We start from the raw sequence: 25,217 nt of genomic DNA on the forward strand, positions 1-25,217 counted from the left end.
AACACTGTACATAAATCACTATTTTCCAGCATGTCCTGTTAAATCTACATTACATTATTTCTTTAGATAACACACTGATTAGGTTATTGTTTGTTTTCGCAATCATCTACTTTTCTATAAGCAAGGATGATAGGGGATATGGAACAATCCAGGTAAATGAGCCGTCATCGCAACTCCAGGGGTCAGTACCAAAGATCCAGAAGTCCAGAATTTGAAGCCCAATGGACGAAGTCTGGAGATTTGAGACCGGAGGCCCAGAGGCCTGTCCTGGAGTTGGAGAGCTGCTGCATTTGTGCGGAGGGAGGAGGAAGGAAAGGGGCTTGTTTTGCTGCTCATTGTGTTCTGTTTCGTTGCATTCTGTGTTGTTCTGCCGAACACCGTCGTATGCTATGTGGATGCTGGAACATGTAGTGACACTCGCGGCCTCCAGCACATCACTACGTCTTGACTGTTAATGCAGATGATGCATTTCACTGTATGTTTCAATGTAGATATGATAAAATAAATCTGAATCTGTAATGAGTAATGATACGCATGCGCCAGGGTGTAACAGAACTGTAAAATGGGCTCAAAGGTTGAATGGGCCAATTCCTGATCCTGCATTCCCAAGCACCATCATGATTTCTCTGTAACTCATCACCTCAATTCTCCCTCCTACTCCCATTCGGAAATTTCACTGACTTCCTTCACTATTTCCAGTATCAAGTGTAAACTTCACAACATCATGAGTTAACTTAACACTCCAAAGCATTAAGCAAGGTGCCACAACCACTGACAGGCAGAATGCATAACATTGCCCGACAGCTCCCTTCAGCTCACTCATGCAGTGCAGAATTATTTTAATAAATTCATATTTATTTTTCTTCATGTTTTGACTTTTAAAGGTGGATTCAACATAATGAAAGTTACTATAAAACAGTGATGGCATTTTGAAATTCTGTGAATTCTTTGAAGTAATACTTGAGATATTTAACCTAAAAAGTCCTACTTTTTTTTTTTAAAGTCAGGCATGATTTAACTCTCTTATAGTAATTTACTTTGAAGATTATCTACTCTTTAGTAAAGAATTATTTTTTTTCAGCTGTTGACAGACATGCTACAGCCTTTTATTCTATCCATGGTCTGGTTGGCTTAAAATATAATGAAGTATATGTATGTAGGCCTCCGTTAGTCTCAATAGCCTTGGAAAGTTTCCAGGGCGCAAGCCTGGGCAAGGTTTTTTTTAAAAAAATGGAAAACCAGCAGTTGCCCAAGCTCCAAGTCTCCCCTCTCCACGCCAGCAATGTTGTCCAAGGGAAGGGCATTAGATAATGAAGAACTGCATTGTTGAAAGTAGCACCTTACACAAAAAAAAACATGTCTACTGCATGTTCAGTTTCAACGTAGAAGATTCAATGATCCTACGTGAAGAGCAAGAGGACTGAATTCCCAGCATCCTGAAAATATTTAACAAACACCAAGGTCAAGCAGATTTTTAGCTATTCTTCTTACAGCTGGTTGTGGAATCGGGCTGCAAGAAATATTTGTCTATATATTCATAGTGACTGCAACTCAAAAAGCAGTCTTGCTCCAAGTAAGTACTGGAATTCGACTGTAAACAAGGTGGAAGAGCGGAAACCTAACCAATCAGGAGGGATGCACTATGGGGATACAAATACCACTGGACTAGACATACCTGATGAAGATGGCAGAGTTTGTCATCAAAACTTCAATTGTAATTGATACCTGTACCCGGCTAGAAGACCGAGAAGAGCTTATTAGTCATATATCAGATTCAGATTCAGTTTATTGTCATTTAGAAACCACAATGCAATGCAGTTAAAAAATGAGACAACGTTCCTCCAGAATGATATCACAAAAGCATATGACAAAACAGACTACACTAGAAAATCCACATAACGTTTGGCAATCCCCAATCCAGAGTCCAGAGAGGCTGCTGCATATTAATATCACGCTACCATCTTAGCACGTTCCCCGGAAAGGAGCTCCAAATCCACTAGACAAACAAGACTAAAAACTAAAGCACTAGATCTTTTTGCTAATATTTAATTTAAAAGTAACATTAGCAAATTTGCTGATGACACAAAGCTGGGTGGCAGTGTGAAATGTCAGGAGGATGTTATGAGAATGCAGGGTGACTTGGACAGGTTGGGTGAGTGGGCAAATGTATGATAGATGCAGTTTAATGTGGAGAAATGTGAGGTTATCCACTTTGGTGGCAAGAACAGGAAGGCAGATTACTATCTAAATGGAGTCGTTAGGAAAAGGGGAAGTACAACGAGATCTAGGTGTTCTTGTACATCAGTCAATGAAAGCAAGCATGCAGGTACAGCAGGCAGTGAAGAAAGCTAATGGCATGCTGGCTTTTATAACAAAAGGAATTGAGTATAGAAGTAAAGAGGTCCTTCTGCAGCTGTACAGGGCCCTGGTGAGACCACACCTGGAGTATTGTGTGCAGTTTTGGTCTCCAAATTTGAGGAAGGACATTCTTGCTATTGAGGGAGTGCAGCGTAGGTTCACAAGGTTAATTCCCGGAATGGCGGAACTGTCATATGTTGAAAGACTGGAGCGACTGGGCTTGTATACACTGGAATTTAGAAGGATGAGAGGGGATCTGATTGAAACATATAAGATTATTAAGGGATTGGACACACTGGAGGCAGGAAGCATGTTCCTGCTGATGGGTGAGTCCAGAACTAGAGGCCACAGTTTAAGAATAAGGGGTAGGCCATTTAGAACAGAGATGCGGAAAAACTTTTTCACCCAGAGAGTGGTGGATATGTGGAATGCTCTGCCCCAGAAGGCAGTGGAGGCCAAGTCTCTGGATGCATTCAAGAGAGAGTTAGATAGAGCTCTTTTAGATAGCGGGGTCAAGGGATATGGGGAGAGGGCAAGAACGGGGTACTGATTGTGTATGATCAGCCATGATCGCAGTGAATGGCGGTGCTGGCTAGAAGGGCTGAATGGCCTACTCCTGCACCTACTGTCTATTGTCTAAAAGTCACCAGAATAAATTAGGGCCCAAGAGAAATAGAATGAAGATGATTAGCAATAATATTTTTTTTTTAATCCTGAAGGACTTTTTATTAAGGATCTAGACCTTAAACAGTTCTTTCAAAGCTGAATTATAGCAGGATTGAGATTTATTAATTTCAATAAATAGTGTGCTAGCAAGAGGTTATACATAAACAAAGAGATTCTACAGATGCTGGAAATCCAGAACAATACACACACAAAATGCTAAAGGAACTCAGCAGATCAGGCAGCATCTATGGAGGGGAGTAACCAGTTGATGTTTCAAGCTGAGACTTTTCATCACAACTGGAGAGGCAGGGGAAAGAAGCCAGAATAAGGTGGTGGGGGAGGGGAAGAGGACAAATGAGAAGGTGATAGATGAAACCAGGTAACGGGGAAGGCAAGTGGGTGAGGGAGGGGGGGATATGCAAGTAGCTGCGGAACTGATAGCTGAAAAAGATAAAGAGCTGGAGGAGAAGGAATCTGATAGGACAGTAGACCACAGGAGAAAGGGAAGGAGGAGGCGCACCAGGGGTAGGTGATCGGCAAGTGAGGAGAAGAGGGGATAGAGTAGGGAATTGAGAAAGAGGGAAGTGGGAGACAGAATAAATGATCAGAGTCTGGATAAATCAATACTCGTGCCATCAGGTTGGAGGTTACCCAGATGGAATACGAGGTGTTCCTCCTCCGACCTGAGAGAGTCCTCATTGTGGCAGTAGAGGAGGCCATGTCGGAATGGGGATTGGAATTAAAGTGGTTGGCCACTAGGAAATCCTGCTTTTTGCGAATGGAGCAAAGTTGCTTGACAAAGTAGACTCCAAACTACATCAAGTCACCAAAGTAGAGGTGGCTGCATCAGGAGCCTTGTTTCCGATAGGCAACAGATTTGCAGATGAAGTGTTGCCTCACCTGGAAGGACTGTTTGAGGCCTCAAATGAAGGCAAGGGAGAAGGTGAATGGGCAGGTGTAGCACTTCTTCCGCTTGCAGACACAAGTGTCAGGAAGGAGATCAGTGAGGATGGACGAATGGACAAGGGAAACATGGACGGAGCAATCCCTGCGAAAAGCAGAGTATGTGGGGGGTACAAAGGAAATGAAGGGTTTGGTGGTAGGGTCCCATTGAAGATTGTGATAGTTGTAGAGAGGCTTTAATTTTGGGTGAGACCATGCAAATAGGGGAGGAAAAGGAAAAATAAGGCATTAGGAGTAAGACATTATCCCATCACAGAGAAAACAGATACATCAATTTCATGGCTATAATTAACCCTCAGCCATATCGCACATTTCATTGTTTTACCTGACACACGCACGAACTGGCCAACACGTTTCCTACCTTACATGACCAGACTTCCAAAATTCGTCATCAAGTGTTATATGACATGAGTTATTGTGAAAACCAGTTTGAAAAACTGTGCAGCTCAGCCAAGGACAACCACCACTATGTGATTGATTTTTAGAGTCAATATCACAGGACACATCTAAATACAGACCCTTATTACTGAATAGGCTAGGAAAGATATGAAATTGATATTTCCCCTGGCGGGAACTAGACATTACAATCAAACAATAGCAGTCTGGCCTTCAGGATAGAGATAAGAAATCTGTTAATCTAGTAAGCTGGTGAATCTTTGGAGAATTGTGGACAACAGAAGCATACTAGTTAACTGGTTCCAAGGTAAAAGATTAGACATTACCTTACTGAATGGTGGGGCAGAAGTGAGAGAGAGAGACCTATCTATTTGTGTTCACAGTTCCATACAGTTCACTAGAGCTCACCACAGTATACTACTTAGTCTTTGTGCTTGTTGGATTACTATTCATACATGCATTTGTCAGGTAATTGAGCTTGGATTTGTTGCATAATCAGAAGGATGCACATGGTATAATGAACAGGGCTGGTGAGGGTAATTAGGTTTCATGCACAGTGTTACCATGTCATCCTACGACGTGGTAATTCTGTGCATGAAACCTGTTCCCATCTGCCAAACTAGACCGAAAGCAACAGTACTACGCAATGCAGCTACCTGACCTGCTGAGTTCCTCTAGCATTTTCTTGATGTTGCTCAAGATTTCCGGCATCTGCAGGTTCTGACATCAAGAAATATACCACTTGAATATACCACTAAGTTAACTTCCAATTTTGTACTAATGAAGGAGCTCGTTTAAATATTGTCTGCAACTGTGCATTATTTCCTCCAACTATTCTTCCCCATTGAATTTCCATCAACAAACCAAATTCATTCATGTGTGATAAGACTGTGCGTGATAGAATATTGTTCCAAATACAAAGAGATGCTTCAGTGACAGACTTTGGACAATAAAATAGCTGTTTGCTTGCCAGAATTAACTCAAAGAGACAATTAACCTTGTAAAGCCTTCGGAGACACTTCACATGAGTGTTACCAAACTTGACACTAACCAACAAAAGAAATGTTAAGTCATAAGACCAAACCCAAAATGCAAGACCAAAGAGGCAGCTTTTGTGGAGCAACTTAAAGGAAGCAAAGTAGAGGCAGGAAAGTTTGGGAATATTGACAGGAAATAGGGGTTGAAAGTCCAGGGTATAGGAATTATTTTTCCTGAACAACTTAAAGGCTTTCCTGTATTTGCAATCAAACAAGTTTTATTTGTTTTATATTCAAGATTTCTAAGAGTTTTTGCTCAAAGGAAATGGAATTTGCAGAACTAATGATACATGTTTTATACTATTGAATAATGTTGTATCAATAATATACATGTTGTATACTATTTACAAATATTCTTCCCCTTGAGTAGTCCCCCAATGCAGAAAGGGCCAGTAAATTAACTTACCATACCATTCATATAATGTAAAACGATGACTGAACATAACTAACAGACAATTTTAATTTTTCAGCCGCTACATACATTAAATGTTCAATAGTAATCCAGATGGGGTTTACTTGTAGCCTACTATTCCACAGAGGATTAATGGTTATATGCAAGCAGCAGTTCAGCTCACCTTTTGCATGCAAACAAGGAGTGCAAGGCAAAGATGTACCCAAGAGAAGGATCGGATGCTTCAAAATTCAAAGTAAATTTATAATCAAATATATATACGTCACATTATACTACCCTGAGATTAATTTTCTTGCAGGCAATCACGGTAAATATAAAGAAACACAATAGAATCAATGAAAATTCGCTCACAACAAAGTTAGACAAATAACCAATCTGCAAAAGATAACGAACTCTGCAAATACAAAGAGAAAGGAAAATATTTTCAATGCACACAGAGAACATGAGCTGTAGAGTCCTTCAAAATGAGTCCATAGGTTGTGAGATCCATTTCATTTCATGTTATGGTAAGTGAAGTTATCTACTTCACTTCATTGTTAGGTGGTATAAAAACTACCATCCCATTCATGTGGATGAGTTTCAAGATTCTCTGTTGAGGGTAGTATTCCCTTATCTCAGTGTGGATCCTAGTGATATGGAGGCACCAAGATCATTGTCTTCATACATCAACTCGAATGCAAGCACAGCATCAAAAACCTGGCCTCTCTCAACCTCACAGTCCATACTGTTCGCATGCCCAAACACAAATCAGACACACTGTTCCATGCTACAGCAAAGCAAAGAATTACCAAGAAAAAAAATATTCAATGACGTCCTAAAAAATTCTATAGAAAAATTCTACGGACTCCTATCTGTCCCCTTGGAATCCCTAGCAGCTAACCACTCCAATTAGATAGAGAGTGTTTGCAATAGTATTAAGAACAGTGCCAGAGTCAAGAAAACACACATTTGCAGCAAAAACAGGAGTACACCATCTCACAAACCGCACATCAATCTGCCCTGTCAAACATCGCCCTATCAATTTCTAGTCTGTAGTTCCCTTAAAGCCTCATTAGTCATCCCAGAACTGCAATGGAAACAAGTCATTCCCCATTCCAAAAGATCACTTAACAAAAGGTAGTACTTTACTTACAGCAATGTCCTGGGGGGAGACAGGCGAATGATCTGCAACAATCATAGCTAAATAGTGGAAAGGGTGCAGGTGAGCGAAAATTTGCAAAGTAAAAAGTGAAGTGATGATGCATTAAAGCATGGTCATGCTAACCAAAGTGTGAAAGAGACACAGCCCACAACACTAAGACTACAGCAGCAAATAGGGATGGATTGGGGTCTCAACAAGGAGCATATGTTGGAGGAAAGGAATTGTCAACATCTTGGGCTAAAACCTTGCATCAGATTCCACCATCTGCAGTCTCATATCTTCAGAGTACAGACAACTGATTTAGAATCAAAATTAAAGATTCTTTTTCAAAATGTGTGAAATATTTAGAGCAAGGTATTGATGGAACAAATAGAAAGAAATGGGTATGATCTAACTGTCATCAGAGAGGCTTGGTTGAAAGATGACCAAGGCTCCATACTGAATGATTGAAAGAACTTGTCATTTTAGAGCAGAATGGAAAAGGAGATGGTGCAGCTCAGAAAATAAAGGATAACATTTAAACAGTAGTGAGAAAAGAACTTCGCTCAACTGATCAGGAGATAGAAACACTTTGGATGGAGATACAAAAAACAACAAATCATAGGTATGTATAATATAGTTCAATAAGCTCCTAATCGTAGTGTTGGACAAAGCATTAATTAAAGAAATAAAAGTGGCTTGCAAAAAAGTAGTGCAACCATCATCGATGACATTATTATTCATTCTGATTACATTGGACTCTGTTCTCTCAGATGAGAAGTGTGTAGACCCAATGAGGGACCAAATTGTTTTAGATTTGCTCACAAGATGAACCTGGATTAATTATTAAACACCTAGTAAAAGAATACTGAAGGGAAGAATTTAAGATTTCACATGACATCATTAACCTGGAAAGGGTGCAAAGAAGATTTATGAGAATGTTGCCAGGAGCCAAGGGCCTGACAGAGGGACAGATTGGGCCGACAAGAAATTTATTCTGCACTACACTGGAGACTGAGAGGGGACCTTATAGAAATAGAACATTACAGAACAGTACAGGCTCTTCTGCCCACAATGTTGTGCCAACCTTTTAACTACTCTAAAATGAATCTAACTCTTCCCTCCCACATAGTACTTCATTTTTCTATCATCCATATGTCTATCTAAGAGTTACTTAAATGTGGCAATGCATTCCACACATCCACCAACAGGTATATATCATGAAGGTGATAGACAGGGTAAATGTACACAAAGCTTTTTTTCCCCCTAGAGAAGTATTAAAATTATTGGAAAGAATACTAAGAGATAGGATCTATAAGATTATGACAGGCGTAGATAGAGTGGATAGTCTGTACCTGCTTCCCAGGGCACCAATAGCAAACACCAGAGGGCATATGTACAAAATTAAGGGAAGGAAGTTTAGGGGAGACATCAGGGGTAAGTTTTTTTTAAAACACAGAGGGTTGTGAGTGCCTGGAATGACTTGCCAGGGATGGTGGTGGAGGCTAAAATATTAGGGGTATTTAAGAGCCTTTTGGACATAGAAACATAGAAAATAGGTGCAGTAGGCCATTCAGACCTTCGAGTCTGCACCGCCATTCAGTATGATCATGGCTGATCATCCAACTCAGAACCGTACCTGCTTTCTCTCCATACCCCCGATCCCTTTAGCCACAAGGGCCATAGCTAACTCCCTCTTAAATATAGCCAATGAACTGGCCTCAACTGTTTCCTGTGGCAGAGAATTCCACAGATTCACCACTCTCTGCCTGAAGAAGTTTTTCCTCATCTCGGTCCTAAAAGGCTTCCCCTTTATCCTTAAACTGTGACCCCTCGTTCTGGACTTCCCAGGACAGGCACATGGATGAAAGAAAAATGGAGGGTTATGGGGTAGTGTGGGTTTAGTACTTTTTTTTAAGGATTATATGGGTCAGCACAACATGGAGGGCTGAAGGGCCTGTACTGTGCTGTAACGTTCTATGGTCTTGATGACATTGAGTAAGAGGTTGCTGCTGTGGCACCACTCAGCCAGATTTTCAATCTCCCTCCTATATGCTGATTCATCACTACCTTCGACTTGACCCACAACAGGGGTGTCATCAGCACACTTGAATATGGCATTGGAGCAGTGCTTAGACACCCAGTCATAAGGGTAAAGTGCGTAGAGCAGGGAGCTAAGCACACAGCCTTGCACTGCACCTGTGCTGATGGAGATCAGAAGAAATGTTTGAGGCAGGCGCATGATAATACTTGGACAAGTATATGAGTAAGGAAGATTTAGAGAGGTCTAGGACACAAAAAGGACCATTTAGATGGGTATCGTGGTCAGTACATGGATTTGGCTAAAGGACCCGTTTATATGCTTTAGTATTATATGACTACGACATTTAGTTTATCAGTAACAATCACAGGCTCATATTTTGGCTTAAAGTATTATGAGAATTTGTTAAAGTAGATCATGAAATTAGAATATCCATGATGATAGATGTACAAAGGCAGACTTTAAAATAAGTATTTGGTAATTACAGCATATAATATTTTTTAATGATGAGTAAGAAATAGTTGCATAAGAAGCTGTAGAGTTAGTGACTACATTGGTTGCTCCCCTAGATTCTAGACGTAACCCATCAAATTGAAAAGTAAATGACAGAAGAAAGTAAGAAGCAGACTAGTAGGCCTAATATTTGCTGTTTGGAAAATGCTGGAGTGCGAACAGGACACATTAAAAATCATAGTATGATTCGATAGATTCAACACGTCTTTATTAAAGGGATTTTCAATCTCCCTCCTATATGCTGATTCATCACTACCTTCGCATTGGTCAAATGTAATTAAGTTGCTTCAGCATGTAACTAGCAGATTAGACAGAGGTAGATGTACTGTATTTGGACTTCCACAGGATCATATTGAGATTAATACAAGTACAGAAAAAGGACTGGTTAACTGCAAGAAAGAGACAACGACTGGCAAACAGGGTGGTACAAGAACCAATGCTGGGACCTAAGTTACCTACAACTTATATTAATATTTTATTATAAATGATCAGGAATATTGTACCAAAATTTGCTGACAGTACAAAAATAGGTCAGAAAGTTATGTCATGAGGAAAATACAAAAGTTTGCAAAGGGACATTAACCAATCAATGAGTGGGCAAAAATAAGACATGGTGGCATTGATTTATTATTGTCACATGTATCAGTCTTGCATACCATCCATACTGATCACACCATTACATTAGCAATGGGCTAGAACAATGTCAAACAATAACAGTAAAGTGTAAAAGTTACCAAAAAAGTGCAGAGGAGGTAGACAATAAAGTGCAAGATCATAACAGGATCAAGCTGTTAAGTATCTAGATATAACGCTTTCTATCAGAAGTAATAAAATTAGTAACAGTTGACAGAGACATGCCAAATTTCTTTAGTATTCTGAGGAAGTAGAGGTGTTGGTGAGATTTTCTGGTCATGACATTAATGTAGTTGGACCAGGAACAGCTACTGGTCCACTCTTAAGAACCTGAAGCTCTCAACCTCAACATCATTGATGTAGAGAGGATGGTGTGCCACAGCCATTTCCTGAAGTCAATCACCAACCTTTTTGTTTAGTTGACATTGAAGGAAAGATGATCATAAAACCATGTCACCAAGTTCTCCATTTTCTTCTTGTACTCTGACTCAGCCTTACTCGAGTTCAGCCCACTGTGGTGGTATCATTTGCAAATCTGTAAGTGGAGTGACAGCAGAAGCTGGCCATGCAGTCCTGAGTGTAGAGAGAATAGAATATGGGGCCAAGGATGCAACTTGTGTTTAACTGTACAAATGGAGCACTTGTATTTAGAATAATTCTGGCAGAGGTGTTGCTGCCAGTCCTTACTGATTACAGTCTATTGGTCAGGTAGCCAAGGATCCGTTGCAGATGGAGGCAACGACTCCTAGGGTCCAGAGTCTGGTGAGGAGTTTGCTTGGAATTACAATATTGAAGGCACAGCTATAGTCAATAAACACAAGAGCAACACACTCAAAATGCTGGAGGAAGTCAGCAGGTTAGACAGCATCTATGGAAATGAATAAACAGTTGAGGTTTCGGGCTAAGACCCTTCTTCAGGACTGGAAAGGAAGGGGCATGATGCCAAAGTAGAAGGTGGGGAAAGGAAAGGGTTGGAGAAGGAATCTAATAGTAGAAGAGAGTGGAATCAGAGAAAGGGAAGAAGGTGGGGCACCAGGGAGAGGTATTAGGCAGGTGAGGAGAAGGGGTAAAAGGTCAGAGTAGGGAATAGAAGAAGAGGGAAGAGAGAGGGAAAACAAAACTAGAAGGAGAAATTGATGTTCATACCATCAGGTTGGAGGCTACCTAGACAGAATTAGGTGGTGTTGCTCCTCCACCCTGAGAATGGTCTGATCGTGGCAAAAGAGGTTGCCATGGACTGTCACATCAGAGTGTGAGGCCGGTGCTTTCCAAGGGTTCACCCTCCAGAAAACTAATTTTGTGTCCACTGAGGTGACTGTAGATTCTGTAGGCATCAGGTTTAGGTGGCGAAACATTCATTCTCTTCTGTTCAAAACAAGCACAGAGAACACCAAGCTCTGTGTTATGGTCCATGCTGCTCAGTTTTGTTTTGCAACCTGTGCCACACTGCTGGCTGGATTGGGACCATCTCTTAGCATCTCTGATAGCTTTGCAGAGGTCATATCTTGATTTCCTGTAAAGGTCAGGCTCATCTGATTTGAATACTGCAAGCCTAAACTCCCAGCTCATCCATGGTTTCCAGTTTGGAAACAAATGGCTGGTCCTCTTTGATACACAGTCTTCTACACAGCTGCTGATAAAGACTGCGATGGTAGTGACATACTCATCTAGGCTGGCAACTCAGTATTTGAAAAAGTACCAGTCTACTGACTCAAACCAGTCACATAGTGATTAAATTAAATAACAAACCAAAGACAGGACTTCAATTTCCAACAAAGCTGTTACGGAATTTAACCCGTTAATAATCTCAAATTTTAAAAACTCCAAGTCTTAATCTCGACAGAAGTACCAGTTTAAGTGTAAAAATTGCCATCACTCGTTTGAACTACAAGTGACTCCTGATCCAAAGCAATGTACTTAACCTAACCATCCTTTGGAACAGGGTGCCATTTAGTTGCATCAAAACCGCTACTTGTAAACAGAAAAAGACAAAAGGTACACTGTCATCTGCAATTGAATTCAGACACATCAAATTCCCTCTCTAGTCAACGACAGCTTCTCTACTTCCTCATGAGTCTGTGGAGATTTGGCACATTATCAAAAACCTTGGCAAAATTCTGTAGATGTGTGGTGGAAAGTGTGCTGTCTGGCTGCATTATGGCCTAATATGGGAACACCAATGCCTTTGAGCAGAACATCCTACAAAAGGTAGCGGGTTTGCCCCCAGGGCATCATGGGTAAAGCCCTCCTAACCACTGAGCACATCTACATGAAACGCTACAATAGAAAAGCAGCACCCATCAAAGATCCTCACCACCCACGCTCTTTTCTCGCTGCTGACATCAGGTAGAAGGTACAGGAACCTCAGGACTCACACCACCAGGTTCAAGAACAGTTACTACCCCTCAACCATCAGGCTCTTGAACAAAAGGGGATAACTACACACATTTTATTTCTGGTGTTCCCACAACCAACAGTCTCACTTTAAGGACTCCTTATCTTGTCATTTATTTCTATTTATTTATAATTTGCATTTGCACAGTTGATTGCTCATTAATCCTGTTTACAGTTACTCTTCTATAGATATCTAAGTATGCCCGCAGAAAAAGAATTCCAGGGTTGTTTGTGGAGACATGTATGCTCTATGAAATCATAAAGATCTCAAGAACATCAAACTGACTAAAATGCTAGGGCTAGCCAGGACTACTCAAGCAATAGGATGACACAAATATACTTAGAGCATCAAAGCACACAGACATTATGCCAGACTCCATCAGTACTCAACAAAAACTCTTCACATCAAGCAAGAACAAGAAACATCCTATCAAATTACCACCATCTCTCTCTTCCAGTGACAAATCAGTGTTCTCTCCTTTAAACCAGTGGTTTCCAACCTCAGGTCCACAGTCCCCTCAGTTAATGGTAGGGGTTCATTCCACAAAAAGGTTGGGAACCCACATGTTAAACAATATTTGGAAGATGTGTAGTTTTTTTTTACCCATTATTATTATTATGCAGCTGACAGCTCAGTGGCCACTGAATCCTTATCACTCTGATCAATTCCATTTCCCCCCTAATTCCCTATAACCTATTCTCTCTTTCATTCTTTTGACAACTTTAGCTGTATAAAAAGGATAGAAGTGCAAAAAAACCCTAAGCACATTTAAAAAGATTCTCCACATACACTCAAAGAGCCATGACCTAGGCTCACAAACCTCATGTTGGAAAGTTTGGGTTGCTTTTCTTTTTGCACAGATGATGCAGACATAAAAAAAGAAATTGCCCTTCCATAAAGAATCTTTCTCCAGTTCTGTGTTCCAATGTTTTAACTTGCAAACCACAAGAAACAGCCTCCATATCAGCGAGGGATTGGTTCCGGGACCCCTCACGGATACCAAAAAACGTGGATGCTCAAGTCCCTTATTCAACCTGTCTAAATGCGGTGGGTCTTAAGACCCAGCGGAACCCCAAACCTTATCTAACCTGTCTCAGTGCGGTGGACATTAGGACCCGGCAGCGGAGCTCTGAATCCGCAGTGTTTCTTTTCACAAAAATAACCATGATCACGACTGAAAACAAAGTGGAAATAATAAAGCGATCAGAAAGAGGTGAAACACCACCGGTCATTGGAAAGCGTTAGATTACAGTCCGTCAACGATCAGAACAATTTTAAAGGATAAAGTGAGAAAGGCCCTGCCCCGATGAAAGCTACAATTATTACTAAGCAACGCAGTGGTTTAATTATTGGGTTTTGGGGTTTTGAGTTTTTGATCCTCCACATCAACCAGGCATGGAAGAAGAGCACACTTGGAAGTGGTCTGTCACTGGATCGAACTCAGGAACTTCCCGAGCTGAAACATACATTCTTAAGTGTTTTATATGCATAGAAAGGTAAAATTTGTACTACATACTAAGACAAACATTTGACTAACTGACTCTAAATAATACCGGATGTACCTGTTCCGACTTACATAGCAAGAAAATTTACGATTTTTTTCCAATCTCGATCCACTGTAACCTACGCACATCCTCCCGTATACTTTAAATCATCTCTAGATTACTTAAAATACCTAATACAATGTAAATGCTATGTATAATAGTTGTTATACTGCATTGTTTAGGGAATAATGACAAGAAAAAAAAGTCTGTACATGCTCGTACAACAAGTGCTGGAAGAGCACTTCTGGGTTTTCTCGATTCACGGTTGGCTGAATTCACGCATGCGGAACTCGCGGATAAGGAGGGCCGACTGTATGCACAGGGAGCTGTGGGTGCCTGAAATGCACTGCCTGGGGTGATGGCAGGGGCAGATACATTATAGACTTCTAAGAGAATTTTAGATAGGCACATGAATGCAAAGAAAATGGAGGGATATGGATATTATGTAGGGAGTGAGATTAGTTTAGTTAGCCATTTGATTACCAATTTAATTGGTTCAGCACAATATTGAGGGCCATAGGGCCTATTCCTGTGTTGTACTGTTCTGTAATGATCACCTTTCCTTTCACATTTCAGCACATTTCACTAACTTCAACTCCTAGACTAAATGCTTCACTCTAAGATTCAACCTAATGAATAGTATTTAGCGCCCTTACATTCCTTCACACACATTTGTTAGCGATCCAATTATTAAAGGTTCTCCTATCCAAGACTGTCCTCACCCCTTCCTTTAAGAGTCCCGCCACTAACTGACCACATGGGCCCCATCACCAGTTGCAATCTTCTCCAATTCTAACTTCTATCCTCCCTCCATCCAAGTCTTCCCTTGTTTTAAGATAACTGAATGTTTCTGGGCTCAAATGGTTCACATTCTTCCATACACGAATGTCAAATGCTTCATGCTTAGAAATTAGATTTTAAAAGAACATACCTACTACTGGATAACAAGCTGCTTCGATGACAATAAGCTTATACCTATGACAAGCTTACACTTGTCTGGAGCTGAGGGGCAGGCCATATCGTTTGCATGCCAACTCCCAAAGCAGGCAATCTGCTTTGAACTCCCATCATGATAAAAAAATTAGCAGCAGGTTTGAAGAACCAATTCATTGATATTGTCAAAGCTAGCTTGATTACAGTAATGCATCCCTATTGACTTGACTTGTGGGACTTGTCAGGTGAATAGAAAAGCAATTTTTAAAATTTTGAAACACTGTAAAGGACATGTAAATGTATGTGTACTTAAATAATTTAGTTGGTAAATGGATCTAATGAATTCCAAAATAAAATGTTTTGTATGTAGTTGCTGTGAGTACTAAACGAAGGATGACTGCAATTATGTTGGAATTTATGAAGAATACACTTGGGGTACTTTCTGCAGTTTTAAAATAGCATGCTTACTTTAGAAGGTGCTCAGCCTTAGCAGTTGACTTTTACTAAATTAATTCCATCATTGATATGAGTATTGTATGGGGAGATAGTGGTAGAATAGTCATACGTACTTTGGTATGATTGATAGTTTCTTTTAAGTGTTTACAATTATTAGAAGCCGTGTAAAAGTAGATCTGATAGGTTGCTTCCTCAGAAAGTAGGCTTGATCTGGGGGTCATCTCAGAATAAGGGACAGATTATTCAGGATCATTCATAGCACGTACATTTTTGAAATTCGCAAGTCAGATGGCTTAGGTATTGAGACTGAAATTGTTTTTTTTGAGAGAGGGAATATAATGAAGGAGATCTTTTAGTTTTGAAAGACTAAATGGCTTGTATGCAATAGTGTTTTCTACAGATAGCTGCCATAAGCCTTTTTAATGATTTTTTTCTTAGCTTTACTTTCACAGAAATTCTTGAGTCTCTTTCTTTTATCTGTCTAAAATCTTTCTGTTTTAATCCCATAACCTTACCTTGCACTCCTCCGCAACTCCTTGCTATTTAGTAAATTGCTTACAATCTCAATATCATTTTTGAAAGGAATGAAAGAATTAACTTGTATTTGCAGGTAGAATCTGCTGCAATTTCAGCATTGTCCAAAGTATTCTGCAGCCTCTTCAAAACCTTTTGTAATCTCTTTAATTACATAGCAAAAATTGGTATTTTATTCTGAAATTAAATACATTGCCATCAGTTGGTAAGTCATTTTATACACATTTGTCATAGTGCTGACTGTGAACATCTGAAGTTCACTAATACTGTAGTTAGGAACAAGTGCAGAGTGAACATACCAAGTGATTTAAATACTAAAACTTTCAAGTTTCAACTGTTAATCCAGAGTTGGATTAAATTATGAATCTATAAACTTTGGTTGTGTTGATTCTTGCTTGATAGTGCTGTATCCTAATTCTGGCTTTATTCCTATGTATGTTCCATCAAAGGCAGAAGACGACTAAATACTCCTCAGACTGCAGTTTCACTTTGGGAAGCTAGATATGATTCTATATCATGGCTTCATAGGGCTTCAGTGACCAAGTTCAGTCCTAATGTCTGATACTGTCTGTGGAGTTTGTATGTTGTATCTGGAACAGCATGTGTTTCCTCCCTTATTCCACAGTCACGCAGTTGGTAGGTTACTTGGCAACTAAGTGTGTGTGTGTGTGTGTGTGTGTGTGTGTGTGTGTGTGTGTGTGTGTGTGTGTGTGTGTGTGTGTGTGAGTGAGTGAGTGAGTGAGTGAGTGAGTGAGTGAGTGAGTGAGTGAGTGAGTGAGTGAGTGAGTGAGTGAGTGAGTGAGTGAGTGAGTGAGTGAGTGAGTGAGAGAGTGAGAGAGTGAGAGAGTGAGAGAGTGAGAGAGTGAGAGAGTGAGAGAGTGAGAGAGTGAGAGAGTGAGAGAGTGAGAGAGTGAGAGAGTGAGAGAGTGAGAGAGTGAGAGAGTGAGAGAGTGAGAGAGTGAGAGAGTGAGAGAGTGAGAGAGAGAGAGAGAGAGAGAGAGAGAGAGAGAGAGAGAGAGAGAGAGAGAGAGAGAGAGAGAGATGAATATGGGGAAGTTGATGGGAATGTGGAGAAAATAACATAGGATTAATATGAATTGGAAATTGCTCCTTCCTGATGGGCTAAAAGCAGATTGCCTGCTTTGGGAGTTGGCATGCAAACGATATGGCCTGCCCCTCAGCTCCAGACAAGTGTAATGAGAATCTTGTTGCTGGATATTCTGGTCTTGCATATGACACATTGACTTGCTTCTCCTGTCTGTGTAATAGGAAACAGGTGATGTAGCACTGATGGTTCCCACCTCTCCCACCCCATAACCATCATAAACTGGCCACATCTTGAGGTGTTGAGCTTCTAATGTTCTTTTCCACAGAGGACCAAATGCAGACCTAACATATTTAAGATAATAAGTTTATGCTGGGACAGTGAGAACAGATTGATAAAGGACCTTTGTTTTGTGGATGTTTCATGATTTGTCTACTCAGAATTTAAAGCTCAAAGTAAATTTATTATCAAAGTACATATATGCCACCATATACCACCTTGAGATTTTGTTTTCTTGCAAGCATACTCAGTATATGCAAGAAACATTATAGAATCAATAAAAGACCGCGCCCAACAGTCTGGACAAATAACCAACGTGCAAATGACAACGGTGTTCAAATACAAAAGAATGATAATGAATAAATAAACAATAGGTATCAAAAACATGAGATGGACATGAGTCCATTGGTTGTTGGAACAGTTCAGCAATGGGGTGAGTGAAGTAATCCCCATTGGTTCAAAAGCCTGATGGATGAGGGGCTCTAACTGTTCCTGTACCTGGTGGTGTGGGTCCTGAGACTCCTGTACCTCCTTCCTGATGGTAGCAGTGAGAAGAGAGCATGGCCTGGATGGTGGGGATCCTTGATGATGGATGCTGCTTTCCTGCAACAGTTCTCCATATAGGTGTTCTCAGTGGTGAATAGGGTTTTACCCATGATGGACTGGGCCATGTTTACTATTTTTTGTAGGATTTTTCATTCAAAGACATTGGTATTTCCATGCCACCGTGATGAACCAGCCAATATACTCTCCACCAACCACATATCTACAGCAGTTTGTCAAAGTTTTCGACATCATGCCGAATCTTCGCAAACTTCTAAAGTAACTGCACTTACAATGCTGGACCCAAGACAGGTCCTCTGAAAATGATAACACTGAAAATTTTTAAAGTTGCTGACCCTCTTTATCGCTGATTCCTCCGATGAACACTGGCTCATGGACCCCTGGTTTCCTCCTCCTGAAGTCAATAATTTGTCTTGCTGACATTGAGTGAGAGGTTGCTGTTATGACATTACTCGGCCAGGTCTTCAAACTACCTCCTACATGCTGATCTGTCACCACCTTCAGCCAACAATGGTGTCGTCAGCAAACCTAAATATGGCACTGGAGCTGTGCTTAACCTCACAGTCGTAAGGGTAAAGTGAGTAGAGCAGGGGGCTAAGCTCACAGCCTTGTGGTGCACCTGTGCTGATGGATATTTTGGAGATGTAGTTGCCAATCCAAAATGACTGGGGTTTGCAAGTGAGGAAATCGAAAATCCTATTGCACAAGAAGGTACTGAGGTCAAAGTCTTGAAATTTATTGATTAGTTTTAAGGAGAACTTTAGTCAATTTAGAGCATCCTGATGTCCAGATGTTTCAGGATTGAATGAAAAACCAGTGAAATAAAATGACAGCCACCTGCTGTCAACCTGTTGTGCTGGTAGGCAAATTGGAGCAAATCCAAGACACTTCTCAGGCTGGAGTTGATATGTTTCATCGCCAACCTCTCAAAGTACTTCATCACAGTGGACACAAGTGCTACCAGATAATAATCATTATAGCAAGTTACCACATTTTTCTTAAGTATAACTGAAGCTTGCTTGAAACAGGTGGATATCTCAGACTGCAGAAGTGAGAGGCTAAAGATATCAGTGAACACTCCAACTAATTAATCAGCACAGGTCTTTGGTACTCAGCCAGCTACCCCACCTGGGGCAGATGCTTTGTGTGAGTGCATCCTCCTGAAACCTCTGGTCTGCTTCAGTGAACACTGATGATGATTACTTGTCATGCAACTTCCAAATGTGGACATGCATAATCAATGCCTGCAAACTTCAGTTCAGTGACTCAAGTTGGAATGCCCTTTGTCTGGAGTGGAGAAAACAGAATTTTCCATTTGTCCTGCAGATTAATTCTACTCCTGAGGGAACCTTATTTACAAATGAGGCTCACAAGAGAGAACAAAAAAAGTGATGGGCTTGACATAGACTGTCTGGTCTAAGATTGCACTATTCTGGGCCTATTGATTAGAATCAGAGTCTGTATGCCCTCATGTAGGTGACATATGATAAGAATTAGAGTCATAGAGCTCAACAGCACAAAAGCAGGCCCTTCAGCCCATCTAGTGTGTGCCACAACTACCTAGTCCCATTTTCCCACATCTGGACCATAGCCCTCTCATCCAGGTACTTATCCAAATTTCTCTTAGATGCCCACCTTCACCACTTTTGCTGGCATCTCATCCCACACTCTCACCACCCTCAGAGTGAAAAAGGCCCCCTCATATTCCTTTAAACATTTCATCTTTCACCCTTAAACTATGACCTCTAGTTCTACTCTCACCCAACTTCAGTGGAAAAAGCCTGCTTGTATTTACTCTGTCTATGCCTTTCGTAGTTTATATACCTCTATTCAATCTCCACTCATTCCCCTTTACTCCAGAGAATAAAGTCCTAACCAATTCAACTTTTCCCTGTAACTCAGGTCCTCAGCAACTGGCAACATCCTTGTAAATTTTCTTTGCACTCTTCCAATCTAATGTTAAATTTCCTGTAGGTAGGTGACCAGAAATCCAATGTCTTAAAAAATTTCAACATTACATCCTAACTCCAGTACTTAATAGTACTTTGATTTATGAAGACCAACCTCTTTATAACCCAGACTACCTGTGACACCACTTTGAATGCATTACAGATCTGTATTCGCAGATCCCTTTGTTCTCAACACCTCTCAGTGCCCTAACGTTCACTGTCTAAATCCAACACTGGTTTGTCCTCCCAAAATGCAATACCTCACACATGTCTGCAAATTTTCAGCCCATTTTTCCAGCTGGTTCAGATCCCACTGCAAGCTTTGATAGACTTATCCACTGTCCACTTCCCCTTCCCCCCCAATCTTGCGTCATCTGTACACTTGCTGATCCAGTTTACCACATTTATCATCTAGATCATTGATATGGACTCAGCACTGATCCCTGTGGCACACCACTAGGCACAGGTTTCCAGTCAGATAGACAACAAGTATTTGGCTTCTCCCATGAAACCAAACTTTAATCCTGTTTACTACCTCATCCTGAATGCCAAGCAGCTGAACCTTTTTGAGCAGCCTCCCATGTGGGACCTTGTCAAAGGCTTTGCTAAAGTCCACCTGGATAACATCCACTACCTTTCCTTCACCAACTTTACTGGTAAACTCATCAAAAAAAATCCTGTAAGATCGGTAAACACAACTTAGCACGCACAAAGCCATCTTGACTATCCCTAATCAGGCCCTGTCTATCCAAATACTTATATCCAGTTCCTTAGAATACCTCCCAATAATTTACCTGCTGTCAGCTTCGCCAGCTTACAATTTCTCTGCTCGTACTGACAGCCTTTCCTGAACAAAGGAAAAACATTAATTATCCTCCAGTCCTCTGGCACCTCACCCATAGCCAAGTACATCTTAAACTCCTCTGCTACGACTTCTCCAATTTCACGACTAGCCTCCCACAAAGTCCAAGGAGACAGCCTGTCAGGACCTGGGGATTTCAACATCCTAATCTGCCTCAAGGCAGAAAGCCTCTCCTCTTCTGAAATCCCTACATGGTCCATGACCTCACTGCTGTTTTGAATTGGAGACAAGTTTCAAATTGCAGACAAATTTGAGTGTGTTTCACTATCCCTCTTGATCAATGGAGTGAAAGTCATTTAAGGAGGACAAGAAGGCAATATACAGTGTTTGATACTGTTACTTATATTTCCCTTGGAAATATCATGTGGTAAAGATTACATCCATTGTGCCTCTAAATGAGGAAAAGCTCACCAGTCACTTAGAGGAATTTTTTGAGGATTCTTACATCTTCCCTGTAGCAAACAGCAGGAAGACATCCCTAGTCAGAGTTAGAACCGCATTCTTACTTTAAGAATCACAACTCTTATGTCTCATGGCATATCCTTCTCTTCCCAGATATAGGAACTGTGGTGGTAAATTTATATCTAGAGTTCCTCCCCAGCAGATTTTCAAACTTCACCAGCATACAGACAGATCTTGTAGCCTTTATTTGTCAGCTGACGTATGGTCTTTGAACTTCTTGTTGACATGACTAAATAGCTAGTGGACTCTGGGATGAAGTCAAGGAGTTTCACATCAAAATCAGGATCATGATGAAATTATTTAAAGTGCTCCTTTCTTTCCCTGCTAAATTCCTTGCATATCAAGTACGGTATGCTGCTACACTAAACTGAGAAACAGTTTTACCTTTACGCATTGTGGCATTGTAAACAAAAACAAGACCGTCAACTGACCAGCTTTTTTTTCCTTCAGAGGCACCCAATGCACAAAACGCTATGATATAAATGGAAGTATTTTCCAAAACAAAGTATACCTGTTGATTCAAGCTTGAAGGTGGCAAAAACAAAGCAATTAGTGGCACATATAATTAACCTGATAAAACAATTCAAAAACCATTTACAGTATATTTTCTCCATTACGGGGAAAGTCAAATTACTCACTTTCTAAACCCAACAATTTCCGGCATTAATCAAGTTTTTAAAAACATTGATTAAAAAAAAACATTAGATAATGTGAACAATTTTCTTTATCATTACTTTGCTAGAAATCAGTACTTCAAAATTTTTAATTTCATCTAACTTATTCCACATGGTCATCAATTTGAAGTATTAACTTTCTCTTTCTTCATCCCATTCTCCAAGGCATAAACCGAACACCTTTAATACTCATTACTTACATGAACTGCAAGGACAAATAGACAAAAATCCAAGTCTGGGAGGATAGGCTTATGGCAAAGAAGAGTAGGTTTTAATGGCAACTGTCAAACAGATAATGAACAGGGAATTTGATTGAAATAATGAATAATTATTTCTTGCTTTCTTTCTAACAGCAAAAAAAAGGTCATGTTGTCTTCCAAAGACTATGCATAACAAATCATAATTCCAATGTGCTCATTCAACTTGGCAATGCCCTGCAGGGAAAAAAAATCTACATTACAGTCATACACAACAAAAAAGATGAGTTAATTGCAGTCAGCAAGGGATTTTAAAATGCAGCAAATACAAAATTGGCTCCAGTTTTTGTTTCGCAAACTAGAAAAATAACCTGCAGATGCTGGAAATCAAAATTAAACACACAAAATGCTGGAGGAGCTCAGCAGACCAGGCAGCATCTATGGGGAAAAAAAGAGTAAACAGTTGATGTTTCGAGCCAAGACCCTTCACCAGGACTCATTTCTTTTCCATATAAGGTGCTTGGTCTGCTGAGCTCTTCCAGCATTTTGCGTGTGCTACTGTTCTTTTTGTTTGCTCAGTTATGACATGACCACCATCATAGCAAGTGCTTATCTTAATAATGCATTTTAAAAACACAGTGCATCTTCTTGACATTTTGAGAATGCTGTTTACAAGATGCTACGTGCCTGTGATGCGGCTGTAAGTTTTCCACTGTACCTCTGCACACACGCACTTGAGCATTTGACAATAAACTCAGCTTTGACCTTGCATAGTTGAATCATCATTTTCAGTGTCAGTCCCCAAAAATGTTAAGTTATCCTGAAGCACACATTTACTGCCAACTAAGAATGTTTATAGACTAGCCAAGGATGAACTTTTGGCATGCCAAGCAACAATCAAATTTAATACCATCCAACATGGAACTACTCTGCTTCATGACCTGATGTTCGCACTGTAAAGTCAAAAGTTTCCAAAAAAATACTCAAAGTTTCCAAAAAAATGGATGTGAACATACCATACAGTAAATAGCACATTACACATTTGAGAAGCAGCATAAAAGAAACATTGGTGCCAAGTCTGTTAAATATGCAAATCAATACCAATACAAACAAAACCATAGAATTCAGATGCATTGAAATTACAGCAGCTTCCAATAAAATGGCAAAATAGTTCAAAAAGGTGATCAGATGCCAATACCACCACCTATTCCAATAGATGCAAAATGCAATCCAGAGGTTTTCCTGTCTTTTCTCAAACACAGATTACCCAATCTAGTAACGCACAAAATATTTAAAAAAGCTTTAAAAGTCTACCATCCCTAACTCACGAATTACCTAGCTAACCTCGGGATTCATTTTTATGGCAACTAATTCAGATACAAATTGTGCTCCGAACATTGTAATTCAATCATTAAAACTACTGCTTAGTTCCACTAAACAATATTTAATAAAACTCAAAAGGATGATTCCCCCTTTTCACCATTCCTTTCGTGCTTTCCATTTTAATTTTATTATAAATGTATATATGCAAAAATGGAAAATCCCTCAGAACTGCAAATCAAGTGCACTGAAAGTCATGCAGATTTCAAAACTGTGAACAATTTGCTCCCCCATTAAAACTAACATCCAATTTTGAAAACGTCATTGGCAAGGAACCTGAACAGAAACAGAAACAGAAACAAAGAGCTTCTTTTCTGAAAACTTAAATAAGTCAGACATGTTGCGTACTGTAGCAAAAAAATGCTTAAGCACATACAATGCCCATATTTCTACACTTAATAACTAAAACCTATCTCGCCATTGCAAATTACGGCAAATACATCTTTGGAGGTATGGAAGCCGCATTAAAGTGAATGCTGTCCATTAATAATTTGCTGCACGAACATACAGAAATACGTTTGCAAGATACTTGCACAATACTGGCACGACGCACGCATAACTGTCCCGACCCAGATATTTCTTGGCAGTCAAACACAAGCATAATCTTGCAATGTCATTCAAAATCTAATAAAAGGCAATCGGAATCATTTGACCTTTATGTTTTTTCTATGATTTTGCACGTTTAGTTGTGTTGTAATTTGCAAAGTACCCAAGCCAAAAGGCTTTTAAGTAACAATCACTGTGTTAGAAACAAACCTCGAATTGGATGACCGTGGTGGTCAAAGGCTAGATATCCTTGCCAACATGCATGTTCCGAAATACATCCCACATTGAACATTGAAAATAGGTATGCGGAAGGATCATATGACTGTCATAGTTCGTTAGCTAAGAATTAAAGTCAGATTTGAAATCAGATTTTAATCATCAAAATAAACAAAAAACTACAATGCTCCTCTTAGGCCACGACTGCATACCTTGTCAAATCATTTCATATTTTGCCCCCACCCCCACAGCATTTACAAAAGGGGCAAAGAGAAAATGGAATGAAATTTGGCAGATAATATCGCCAGGAGTCATTGTCTTCTAATGGGCAATAGAAACAAGTGCTTCTTTCAATTATAAAACTGACTATAGTACAGAAGCCAAGCAAGTAGCGCAGGATTTTTGTCTAATGGGGCTCCAAACCGGGTGACAACCACCCACGGCTTTCAGCCCAATTAGACATTTGGAGGAAAAACAGGGCGACGTCAACACTGCTGTCAGACCCGGCCACAGCATGTCGGCTTAGCAGACCTCGTCCTGAAGGGGAGAGACAACCGCAACCACGCACCGTTCTACATGCTATTTTCCCCACACGAGTACTTACGGCCGCCCGCCTTGCCCAGAACCGCTGCCCTCCCCGCCTCGGCGGCAGCGCAGGGGTTAACAGCCCGTATTTATCCATTCCACATCCGGGACCTGGCGGAAGGAAGTGCGTGTCGCAGCCCCTCCCCCCTCGGTTCAACAGGGCAAACCGTGCGCTTAGCACTGCACATGCGCAGGGCTCCGGCGGTCGGGTGAAGCTCGGGTTTGCCTGGAGCGCATGCGCGCTGGTGTTGGGCGGGCTCGATACGGGGGTAGCGGGAACTGTTCGCTCGATGAATCCCTCAGGTTGTTGTGGAGCGTTTTCTGTCCGTAACGGGTTGAAAAGAACCAGCAGAAATGGACACACCTGGAGTCTGAGTCTTCTGTTATAAACACTATTTTATTAGTAACTACGTGATAAAGTAATATAAAACAAGATAAGGCAAACAGGTTAGCAGAG

At 40.5% G+C, this 25,217-nt stretch overlaps 1 protein-coding gene across 11 annotated transcripts in view; it reads right to left on the minus strand.

Annotated features, from left to right (window-relative positions):
- The window catches only part of herc1 (HECT and RLD domain containing E3 ubiquitin protein ligase family member 1), a 262,328-nt gene extending 237,459 nt beyond the window's left edge, over positions 1 to 24,869 (minus strand). For all 11 annotated transcript variants that reach the window (XM_073024866.1, XM_073024869.1, XM_073024868.1 and 8 more), the window contains exon 1: positions 24,780 to 24,869. The gene's annotated coding sequence lies outside the window, so the exon portion shown is untranslated. The remainder of the gene's footprint in view (positions 1 to 24,779) is intronic.
- Between the last annotated feature and the right edge of the window lie 348 nt (positions 24,870 to 25,217).

Source organism: Hemitrygon akajei, chromosome 21 (assembly GCF_048418815.1).
Source record: "Hemitrygon akajei chromosome 21, sHemAka1.3, whole genome shotgun sequence".
Classification (NCBI taxonomy): Eukaryota; Metazoa; Chordata; class Chondrichthyes; order Myliobatiformes; family Dasyatidae; genus Hemitrygon; species Hemitrygon akajei.